Genomic DNA, 12354 nt, shown 5'->3' on the forward strand with positions numbered 1-12354 from the left:
TTCTGACATGTGTACTTTGTACGCACGCACTTTTTTTTAGTTTCACGATGTTTTCCTTCATCGTAAGACTGACTGACTAATTGACATACATATATATTGATACTAGTGGACCCCACAGACGTTGTCCTGCATGATATTTCAAGCTATTAGGATATTAAAGTATGAAAGTACCGACTGCAGTGCCACCTGCCGGGCTGATTTGTGAATCTAAACCATTCCCAGATACCCTTAAACACACACAAAAAATTTCATCAAAATCGGTCCAGTCGTTTGAGAGAAGTTCAGTGACATACACACTCACAGAAGAATTATATATATAAAGATAGAACACATTACACGACGTAAACTTTGCTATGAACTAAGTATAGTAAATGTATCACACTTACGTACTATGAAACCTTTTTTATTAACTATGTAAATAATAAAAAAAATATATTTATCAATTCACTCCAAGTATTGACCCTCTGACACACACTTGTAGTTTTCTATTTGTCAGCAAATACATTGGCAACTCCGCTTTCGAACAGTGTGGCATGGCGCGTTCTTAAAAACTATAATATATTTCTATAATAGACCAGGCTTTTCCAAAATAACTTTACATTTTATTCGCTGCCATTTAGTAAAGAAATTTGATCTATGGGCATTGGGCATACTGATGCCATTAGAAGTATTGGTCTTGCGTCGTCAATCTATTTTTTTATGTGAGCAAAAAGTACGTGCTACATTGAAGTAAAACATCGAATAAAAGAATTAAAAAAATATATACAGTGCTTGTACTCTGCAACTGCCAACAGCGATTCCGTAATTTTTGACGATTTTGAGAACTTAATCAAAATTGCATACAGCTTCAGATGCTGAAATTTAAGACCAACATTTGCCTATGACGAGACAATAATAATAATAATAATAATAATACTATTAATAATAAAGCCCGTTTAATTTCCAATCATGACAAAAAGAAGATAATATACAGCTTAGATTTTATACATTTATACACTATTAATTTTTTTTGTTATCCTATACATCTAGTATTGTCTTTTATTGACATAACCTTTACACATTTAAAGAAAAAACTTTTTAACCGGATTAAAGTGGTCACGGTGACCAGGCACGCTACGCTGTAAAGCACGCGAAACGTCGGATAAATTTAAAATTATGTTAAATACATAACTTTAATCCGGTTAAAAAGTTTTTTCTTTAAATCCTATACATCATTAGCTACCTTCAGTAACGTCGATCGGAACTCCTTCACGGGTAAAGGCCTCCTCCAGCTTTTTCCATCTGACTCTGTTCATGGCTTTCTTTCTCCATTCTCTTCCTGCTACCGTTTCTATTTCTTCTATCCACCATTTTTTGGGGCGCCCTCTTCTTCCCCTTGGTCCTTTCTAATTAAAAAAATTACATTTACCTAATTGTAATTTTAGGTAAATGTAATTCTTACTTTTGTTAAATATTTTAAACACCCTCTATCGGACCTGTATAAAGGCCTGAGTATGTCATAGGGCCGCTAATGAAACCGGTCGACGTTTGTCGAAGCATTTTAACTCGTTAGAATATGAGAGCTACTCTGATTTATGTTTCCCTTTACTTATTACACCTAAACACCATTAATATTATTTACGATGTCCACTTCGACAACTTTGTAAGGATGCTTCCGTAGTGCAGTATAAATAGAGACATAATGGTAAAGGGAATTGTGGATTGGCCGAATGAAACCACTGTATGAAACCATTGGATTTATTAAGTTATAAAACACTAGTTAGTTTTCGCAGCGCACACGATTGAAGGAAGTTTTTTGTTTATTTTTTTACACCTTGGGTTAGATTATTCAAGTTTTAGTAAGCATCCTTAATTTTTTTGAAAATGAAACATAGCCTATGTCACTGAATAGTGTAGCTTGCCAACGGTGAAAGAATTTTTAAAATCGGTCCAGTAGTTTCGGAGCCTATTCATTTCAAACAAACAAAAAATCGAACCTTTCCTCTTTATAATATTAGTATAGAAAAAACATAGTCTTTGGTTTACTCATTTCAATACTTCGGATAACGGATATAAAATAACATTATTTATATCGGTCACGGATATTTATTTATTGAAGTTTACTGTATCATACATAGTAATATATTTACAAGCTATCTCTTCTAAAATATATAAACATTTTAGTAAACAAATGTTACAAAAACAGTGGCGCTCCAATCTTTTTAGATCTCGGCCTCAGATTTCTGTATCTGTGGCATGATTATTTGTCAATCTAATAGGCATGTTGGTGATCAGTCTCCTGTGCCTGACACGCCGTCGACTTTTTGGATCTAAGGCGAGCTGGTTTCCTCACGATGTTTTCCTTCACCGTTCGATTTAATGTTGAATGCACATAGGCAGAAAGTTCATTGGTACAAAGTCGGGGATTGAACCTATGACCTCAGGGATGAGAGTCACATGAAGCCACTAGGCCAACACTGCTCAAAACTATAATTGTATTAAAATTATTATATGTTCTATCTCATCTAGCTCTTGACTCTAGTGAGAAAATTATAATAGTTTACTAAGGTTCAAATAACACATACTACTTTAATAAGTACTTAAACAAATGATAAAGAAAAAAGCGATTAAACTAACAGCTAATGCACGACACCTTTATGTACTCGTAGAAGGCAAAAGATTTCAAAATTTTACAAACGTAGAAATGTGTTTTTTGAACGCATTAAGCTATTAACATAAAGAAAACGCATTACAATAATAAGTAGGTCTGTATGTTACCCGAATTCAATGCACGCTCTGATTCCTTCGGGCGCACAGATGATGTTAATGTGTGAATTGATATGAGATAGCCGCTTCCGCAAGTTGACAGTCTTCTGTTTTAATTGTGAGAATAGTTCAAGCCTTAACGAGTTTTCCGGGATTGTTATTTAACTGTAATAAAATAAAATTATTATTTTTTTGTCTGGAATCTTACGTAACTGTCATATTTTAAACTAGCGACCTGCCTGTAAAGATCATATACCTTGCCTTCCTCATGAATCATTCTAGATATTAATGAAAACCGCAAGTAGGTTTTGAGTTTGTGCCAGACAAACAGACTATATAATATAAACGTTAGACATATGAAGTAGCCTATTGTGTAGGCATTAGGGCTCTACAACTCAATCATATCTCTCATCGTTAATTATATATATGACACTTAGAAATAACGTGGATTTTCTTTTTAAAACAACAAATTCTACATAACACTAATTTGTAACTTAACTTAAAACAATAATTAACTAAATAACATTATTATTAAAAGGAGTCCCTTTAGGCAAGGTTCCGAAAATACTGGCAGCGTTCCCCCTTTGAATAGCTAGACTAATTCTTTGTCCGAGGTAGCTGCCACCTCTTCGGTCTCCTGTGATGTCGACTAACCTTTGTGAAATTTCGCGGACCAAGGGTCTCAACACCGAATGGGACAAAATCATATTCGGAGCCTAGTTTATTTGCACGCTTTAGCTTTTACATAACACTTATATTAGTAGAAAAATCATATTTTTCCGTGAGCTACCAAATCTAATCTAAGTAGTTGTTTATAAGTAGCGTGTAGAATGTCGAACAAAGAGGCTTAGTGGCTGCATTCCCGCTAAGCTAGGGGCAATCATTAACATCGTGGCCACGAAAACAATTCGTACTTTGTCGTTCCACTGAGCGTATCTTAAGGCAGATGGCAATTTGACTTAGGGCCTTCAAGAAAAGGTACCTTCTTAATAGGCTGGCAACGAACTCGCGAGCCCTCTGACATTGAGTCTCCATATCACTTAACATCAAGTGGGCCTTCTGCCCGTCTACACCTTGTTTTATATAAAAAAATCGGTTGTCTGTAAAGTCAGTTTACTGACGATAGTTGAACGTGACAACGTCATAAAAAAATATTGATGGGATGGTTGCATTTAAAAAAAAAAAAATATATTTGTTTGATAGGTATTTTGTATAGATATAGAGAAGGAGGTAAATGGAAATCACAATTGAATTGATCAAGTTACATTTATTTGTACGCATAAATACAATTATGTCAATTTTAAATGGAACGCCTCAGAGCGATGTAACGCCTCAGAGCGAGGTAACGCCGCATGAGTCATGCGTGCGTGCAGCCGGCTCCATCGAATTATAATACGTTGTCACGTCAAAAAGTTGTACCCGGTTCTAACAGTATTTACTTCCTATACATAATTCAGTTTTAAAGAGGGGATTTCTATGAATTTCCTTTTTTCCTGGCCCCTCGGCAGCTGTTCACAGTTAGTCGAGAGCATGGACGCGGAAAATTATTCGTTCAACGCTTCCGTGCCGCGATCTTCGTCATCTATTGCGATTTAATAGCTACTGATTGCGATCAATATACGACCTCCTTACAACCCTATACCTCAGTGGATAAAACCTCACCTTCCTAGAAGTTATAGATCACTGCCGTGTAATGCTATCAAGGGAAGGTGATTAATTCTAATGGCAAGGTGAACGAGTATTTAGTTTGACAATTATAAAAATACTAGTGGACCCGACAGACGTTGTCCTGCATGATATTTCAAGCAATTAGTAAAGCAAAGTATGAAAGTACCGACTGCAGCGCCGTCTGGCGGGCTGATTTGTGAATCTAAACCATTCCCAGATCCCCTTGAACACACGCAAAAAATTTCATCAAAATCGGTCCAGTCGTTTGAGAGAAGTTCAGTGACATACACACTCACAGAAGAATTATATATATAAAGATGGAGGGAGCATGTAGTTTATTGTTTATCAGAATGCCAAATCGTAAAATAACTGCTTCACGACTGATTTGAGCGCGACCGTCGCTGCGAAAACCGCTGTTCGAAAAGTGAGTTACAGAATCGCAATGCAGTTCTCTCATATAAATAAAAACAAACGAATACTATATCAATACTCATCTGAATATTCAATAGAATGTCATCTCAATTACACCGCTACCTACATCACACCCACTGGTCTACATAAACAAACCAGGGTGTGAAACAAGTATTTAAATATACGACAGGCGTCTCTGCCTACGGTATTATAATTATGGAATATATCTAGGACCTCCTATTGAGCTAGATCTAAATACGGCTTACAGGACGTATTGAATATTGCAATGAAAAGTTAAACGAGACAATAAAAAAAATATGTTTATTATGGAATATAAGATACAGGTATCACTTATTCTACAGATAAAAGAGCCTCTGGGATGTTATTAAAGAAGAGTATCCCTTTTCCCAAAAAAGAATTACTAACTTTGGATAGTCTAGTACGTGGAAATTTCAGCCTGCGTTTGTTCCGCTTGTTCTATTCCAGTAAACTTATCACTATTTTTGTATACATACATAATATTATGAAAATATTTTAAAAATATATATTTTCATAAATATATTTCTAGGGAAAGTAAAATTAATTTCCTTGAATTTATCTCTCAGAGATTCCCTACATTTTAAATTATAGATTGCACGATTTAATCTCCATATGTTTATTATTGTTAGTCACAATGTTGTCCTAAATATTATATTAATAGGTTAGCTTAGAATATTAAAACATAAAATTAAAGAAGGGCACATAAAGTCCATTGCAATGACCCATATAAGAGCAATCCAGCCTTCCCGCTATTACCGCTACCATGCTCCCCCGCACTACGCATTACCAGAGATACAGCTCGCATGCGCATCGTAAAAAACAGTCCACACTTGCAAACTAAACATTTTAGATGCACTGTAATAGCGAGAGAGCCCCATCAAAATCCTGAACGCATTATTGAACTGAACACGAAGGGCATTGTTTGATTTTTGAAGTTAGAGCTGATTTACACAGGGTCAGTAACTGACTACAAATTCGAGGCAAGTCAGTGCTGACCCGAAAAAAACCCTGTGTAAACTGATTTGAAGTCAGTACAGTGGCTTGAAGTCAGCGCTGACTTGAATATTCGGACACGAATATTTTAAAGTCAGTTGGTGCCCCCCGCCACCCGCGCACCCCCGCGCCAGCCAAATAGACCTCGTGTAAACAGACAAGTCAGTGCGTGGTTAGTCACTGCCGCTGCGTTGTAGAGTGACCACGTTTTTTTCGCTGGCGATAAAATGAAGCTTAGCGAAGACGAAACCTTAAAATTGGTGCAATTATATGGCGAAAACGAGTGCCTTTGGGATATTAAATCCCTAAATTACCGCAATAAAGAAATGCGGTCAACAGCGTTGCAAAATATGGCTCAATTTTAATTTAGTTATCTCATTTTCTACCATTTCTATTAACTCATTCAACAGCAAAATTGATAAATTTTTCAACAAATAATTAAATCGTCGTTTCAGTTGTTTTCGCGAATTCATTTTTCCCACTGACTTCACACACGTGTGCTCATCGTGAGAAACGCACCACTACTACTTACTTCATGTAAACAGTTAAAGTCAGTCGCGGCGCCGACATTGGCGCTGCGACTGACTTGTCTACTTACCCTGTGTAAATCAGCCATTAGAGCTGATTTGCACAGGGTCAGTTCTGACTTCAAATTCGAGGCAAGTCAGTGCTGACCCGAAAAAAACCCTGTGTAAACTGATTTGAAGTCAGTACAGTGGCTTGAACGTCAGCGCTGACTTGAATATTCGGACACGAATATTTTAAAGTCAGTTGCTGCCCCCCGCCACCCGCGCACCCCCGCGCCAGCTAAATAAACCCCATGTAAACAGACAAGTCAGTGCGTGGTTAGTCACTGCCGCTGCGTTGTAGAGTGACCACGTTTTTTTCGCTGGCGATAAAAATGACGAAACCGCTTGGTGCAATTATATGGCGAAAACGAGTGCCTTTGGGATATTAAATCCCTAAATTACCGCAATAAAGAAATGCGGTCAACAGCGTTACAAAATATGGCTCAACAAATGCAAATCCAAGGGCTCACTTTTACTGAAGTATTAAATAAAATTAAAGCCATAAGGGCTACATATTATTTAGAGCTCGGATACAAAAATCCACCAGATCTGGCGCTAGTGGGAACGTATATGTCCCAAAAGTCAAGTGGTTTCAAGAACTGGACGGCTTTATAAAAAATGCTATTGTAAATAAATTTTTCAACAAATAATTAAATCGTCGTTTCAGTTGTTTTCGCGAATTCATTTTTCCCACTGACTTCACACACGTGTGCTCATTGTCAGAAACGCACCACTACTACTTACTTCATGTAAACAGTTAAAGTCAGTCGCGGCGCCGACATTGGCGACTGACTTGTCTACTGACCCTGTGTAAATCAGCCATTATACTACTTTTGGCGCGTTAGGGAAAAATTATGAGAGTAAATTTTTACGATGCGCGCGATGCGTAAAGGAACGGCAACGGACTTTTGGTTTAACAATAATATATTTAAATGAAGAGAGTGTACTATAACATAAAGTTCACTTGCATACCCACATAGATATATATGTATGCTTTCATAATTCGTATGCAAAGAGGATAATGCCCAATGGTATTGACTCTCGTTTGAAAGCAAGAGTGCATAGTTGCACATTTTCTCGTTTGTCGTGAAACTTTCTTTATGTTAATTGGAAATGGATTCGACATGATCACTCTATTTATGTAAACACACATGTGTACACAATTAAAAATCACGTTTTATTATATCATAATTTGTGTACACTACTTAAATGGAGTGGCGGAAAGATTATAGCTAGTTCTTTTCTACTCCCTTTCTTAGCTACGTTATAGTCCTAGAGAACTGGCATATTTTAAAGTAAATTTAAAGATATTAGATTTTTTTATGTTTATAAGTATACTCGTACAAATGTTATCTACGTAAATAAATGATTTTGAATACAAGGAGTATTTCGGTTTCGGCCATAGATTATGTATCTGTTTCTTATAAACAGCAGCAGATCAGACTGAGTTCTGTGCCACGTCATCATGATTTTTTTAAGATAGTGATGTGTTCTTCAAGATATTTCCATTCATTGTATGTATTAATATACGCATATAGTACGTCCATATTTTCTCAACTACATATTTTCCACAATTTTCGCGACTTTGTTTCCAAGGCAGCCGAAAAACTTCTTTCTTCTTTCTGTAATATTAATAATAATACATAAATCACTCATAGTTATAAATTTAATTTGAGTACTATAAACAATTTTAGTAAATTAATTTCCCGTAAACATAAATCTCGACTTCTCCGTTTGTCCAGAAGTTAGTAATATAATATTTTTAGCAAACGGATCGCCTGATAACCCCGATTCAATAAAATAACAATCAAACCCAACAGTCGGGTGGTGTAACGGTACATTACTATAAATTAAACGGCAGTCTATTAATCGTTATTTATAGAGCTCCGAGGTTATAAATCAAATAAATGTCGCGCGAAGGTGCTGGTCCGGGAATTATACTAGACAGTTCAACGTTTGACCTCTTTTGGAATTTCCGCTTTAGTTTGTTATGTATTGAACAGGTGCGGTAGACAGTGAGGCGCTACTAAGTTCATTATACACATGAATATTCGTCCACGCGACTTCGTGTGTGTAAAACTTTCCGATCGGATAGCTTCCTCCCTTTTTTGACTACATTTTCTGATTTTAATTAATATGATTTTTTTATGTAAACTGACTTTTTATTTCCAACACACAAATGCACAACGAAGAACAATAAATACAATAACTAACCTTCAAATATAATAACTAAAATATATTATTAAAAGGAGTCCCTTTAGGCAAGGTTCCGAAGATACTGGCAGCGTTCCCCCTTTGAATAGACTAATTCTTTGTCCGAGGTAGCTGCCAGCTCTTCGGTCTCCTGTGATGTCGGATAACCTTTTTGATATATCCTTAAAAACAATATGATTCTAATTATCTACTAAATTCAATGTCGTGTCTATCATATGATGATGACTATAAATGTTAATAATGAAATATTTATTTTTTATACAATCATCGCGATCGAGAGACGTAACACGATATAAATATTTGAACAATAATGATTTAGTAAATTTTTGGGATCTATTTTTACAATCATATTATATTTAACTTACACTTTGCGATATTTTTACTAAGTTACATTACATAATATAGTGCATAGGTGTGTGCATATAGTGATACAGATGGCCGACATGACCGGAGTATCACAAGAACTGGGAGACTCATCTAAGGCACGGTACTTACCTAAAGTGATCATTTATTCTTTGAAACGGGACATTTGTTTAATTAACAATTAATAAGTAGTCAATGAAAAAAAACACTTTTTAAAGTTATTTATTTAGAAAAAGTTAGTTGGCTTAAAAGTCACACTTACGAATCAAAAAATATAGGTACCCAAAATGTTTAGTTATTTTTATATTTATCAGAAGAACAAATTTAGTATGGCTGGTGAAGATTTCAAATAAGAATGAAACTCTTGGCATGTTTTTTTTATATTCTGCTGCTTTCATTTTCGCGCGGTTTCTGAAAACGAGACAATTTTGCGACCCACAGTACATATTGGGGACACCGGGCTTGTAATTGGAAAAAGGGACAGTCCCGTTCAAAACGGGACGTCTGCTCACGTTATACTTGTACTTACCCACCATTGAAATTCTTAGACAAATTGCAATAAATTTTCGGCTCCATCGGGGTCCTAACGCAATTTCGCAATCCAACGACAGCATTGAGATGTCATGTTCATTAGTTTGTACGTTCTAATGACGGCCGGTTTCACGTTTTCACTGAAATCATAGAAATTATAGCTTTCCATCTGTATGTTGCTCTTTAGTAGGTTAAAACTATGTTAGAGACATTATAATTGCTAATTACATATTCAATGAGCCAGTTACAAGCTTAGTGTAAAGTCCCGTTACACTGCTTGCATTCCTCCATTAAAAAAAAGCCTATGTATATACATAGATATGAAAATATTGATGTGTTTTTTCAACAGTCTACCAACTTACCGTATCTTTGTTTAGCAGGCTCTTATTGTGGTTTAAGTTTTCATTTATTTTTGTATATTACTGTTATTGTTATTTTTTATCTTTTTAGTTATTATTATTATTATTATTTGTGGTTGTTTGTTTAATTTTTTTCCTTTGATAGGTTGCTTATTTTCTAATGTAATTGATGTGTATGTGTGTTAAATTTGTGATGTCATTTTCTTGTATTCTTTAGACATACACATTGTTTTAGAACGTATATTCAAATTCAAATTCAAAAATCATTTAATCATATAGGTAACATTAAATCATTGTACACTTATGAATTGTCAGTAAAGAAATACATATTAATGCTTCTAATTTTACATTTAGTGCCAGTTCTCAAATCAAGGGCGTAGAACGGAAGAGAAGAACTGGCAATAAACTCTCCGCCCCTCTTAATCGCCATGTTTTTTTTTTACACAACGAATTTATAAATAAATATGGAAAATATCTATGTATACCGGATACGCAGGGTTGGTTTAAGCGTCTCGCCCTCTCTCTAACTCTCTATCTTCCGATCAAATCGCAGCTTTTACCAATGGATTTGGTTTCTATGTGCTTAAATAACACGTGATGCCACAGTAAAAGTAATTGTGAGGAAACCGGAATAAAAACCCCAAAAATCAATGACATATAGGTAAGAAAGGTTTTCTTGTCTATAAAGATGAAAATGATCAAAGAAATCTTTATTTTTAATGCAAACGGGCTGGAGGCTGATATTAAGTGATACGCCAATGGACACTAACATTGCCAGAAGGCTCGCAAATGCGTTGCCGGTATTTTAAGAATTGCTACACTTATTTCAAGGACTCTAAGTCGAATTGATTTGGAAATACTTAAGTGGGTAGCTGGTTCCACATGGTGGTGGTGCGCGGCAAAAACTTCCTTAAAAAGTCCTAACTACTCTGAACACTCTCCGTGGTAAATACGGTAGATGCAGATAGAGATAGAGACCCCACATCTACACAACCTGCAGCTAAGACATGGTTTGTAGAGCTACAGCAATATTATAACAATTTACGTATATGTAATAAACACTTTTTATGGGAAATAAAAAGTAATGATAATTTGTTGTTTAAAAAACGTTTGACGTTATACGGAAGCAGGAACATGTATCGTGCGAATAGAATAGTGTATAAATTGTATGGAGCACTTTCCACTATATCGTCCGTCGTTACGGCAACGCTTCATCACCGTAAAAGCCATTGTGTCTCCAGATTTCATCCGCATCACCTTGATGGAAGTGCTCCACGGTCCGCTTCACTAGGCATATTCTTTTGCGACTAGCGAACTTAGGAATTGACTCCTGGTGAAGACACGACCTCCAATTGTTTAAAGAGAGCATAGGTACGCCTTCCTCAAAGGCCCGCAACACATCCACTAATATGGGTGTCCATGCGCCCATGACTGCCCGTTATGGGCGTCCGCGTAGGCATGTTTGCCCATCGTATAAAAAACAATAATGGTGATATAAAAAGGCGCTATTGCTTTTGAAAGTTTTATAACTTTTTATTACATTAAATCATTAGTTTGATTGTATATAAATTCTAAAGATTTTTCTTATTACGTAGAGAGAGTTATATCTGTTTGTAATGATCGAAAGTGAAATGTAGAAATGGAATATGAAGACTATTAATGGTTCATATTGCCATTTTATTATCAATTTATTAAAACGTAGATTATCAAATGATTTTTAAAGTTATTGAAAATACATTTTTATTTATCTTGTTGCAAATACAATAGGAAATTTACAACAATCTTTAAATAACCACGTAATGGGTTTATTATTCAGAGAAGACAAAACACTTCTCTTTTAGTTCCAGACCATTATTAAGTTTCTATTCTATTTCCTATTACGACGTACAAGAGTCATAGTTTGCGCGCTCGAACCTGAATACCCTAATTCCGAGCAATTCACTCAATTCAACTACAAAGGGTAATAAACAGTCGATAATGTAAAAGCCGGTTTGTTTACAAAGGCGGCCTTGACCCAATACGACCCGCGACCCGTGTTTACGCCAAGTTCACGCTAGAGGCTACGCACGAATAGCAATTTGCTACAGGTGGACTATGAATTTACGCACGTAAAGATTATACGATAATCTGTAAAACGATCTTATTTACGTCACAGATAAAAATTGATATAACCTTTTCAATTTGCACTTTTTTTTAATATTTTTAATACTGTCCCGGAATCGTTACATACACGTAGGTATTGTTAAGTTTGTCACTTACTTTTGGTGGAAAGAGTGTTATGTCAAGGATTATATAATATTTTTTTTTTTTATTGGAAAATTCACACCAATTGACCTAGTCCCATGCTAAGCTAGTGAAGCTTGTGTTATGGGTATTAGGCAACGGATATACATACATATTATATATAGATAAACATATAAATACATAATTAAACGCCCAAGACCTGAGCACAACACCAAATG

At 35.5% G+C, this 12354-nt stretch overlaps 1 protein-coding gene across 3 annotated transcripts in view; it reads left to right on the forward strand.

Moving 5' to 3' along the window:
* LOC125059688 overlaps window positions 1-12354 on the forward strand; it is a 119041-nt gene that overhangs the window by 53743 nt on the left and 52944 nt on the right. The gene's annotated exons all lie outside the window — the stretch shown is intronic.

This window comes from Pieris napi, chromosome 20 (genome assembly GCF_905475465.1).
Source record: "Pieris napi chromosome 20, ilPieNapi1.2, whole genome shotgun sequence".
Classification (NCBI taxonomy): Eukaryota; Metazoa; Arthropoda; class Insecta; order Lepidoptera; family Pieridae; genus Pieris; species Pieris napi.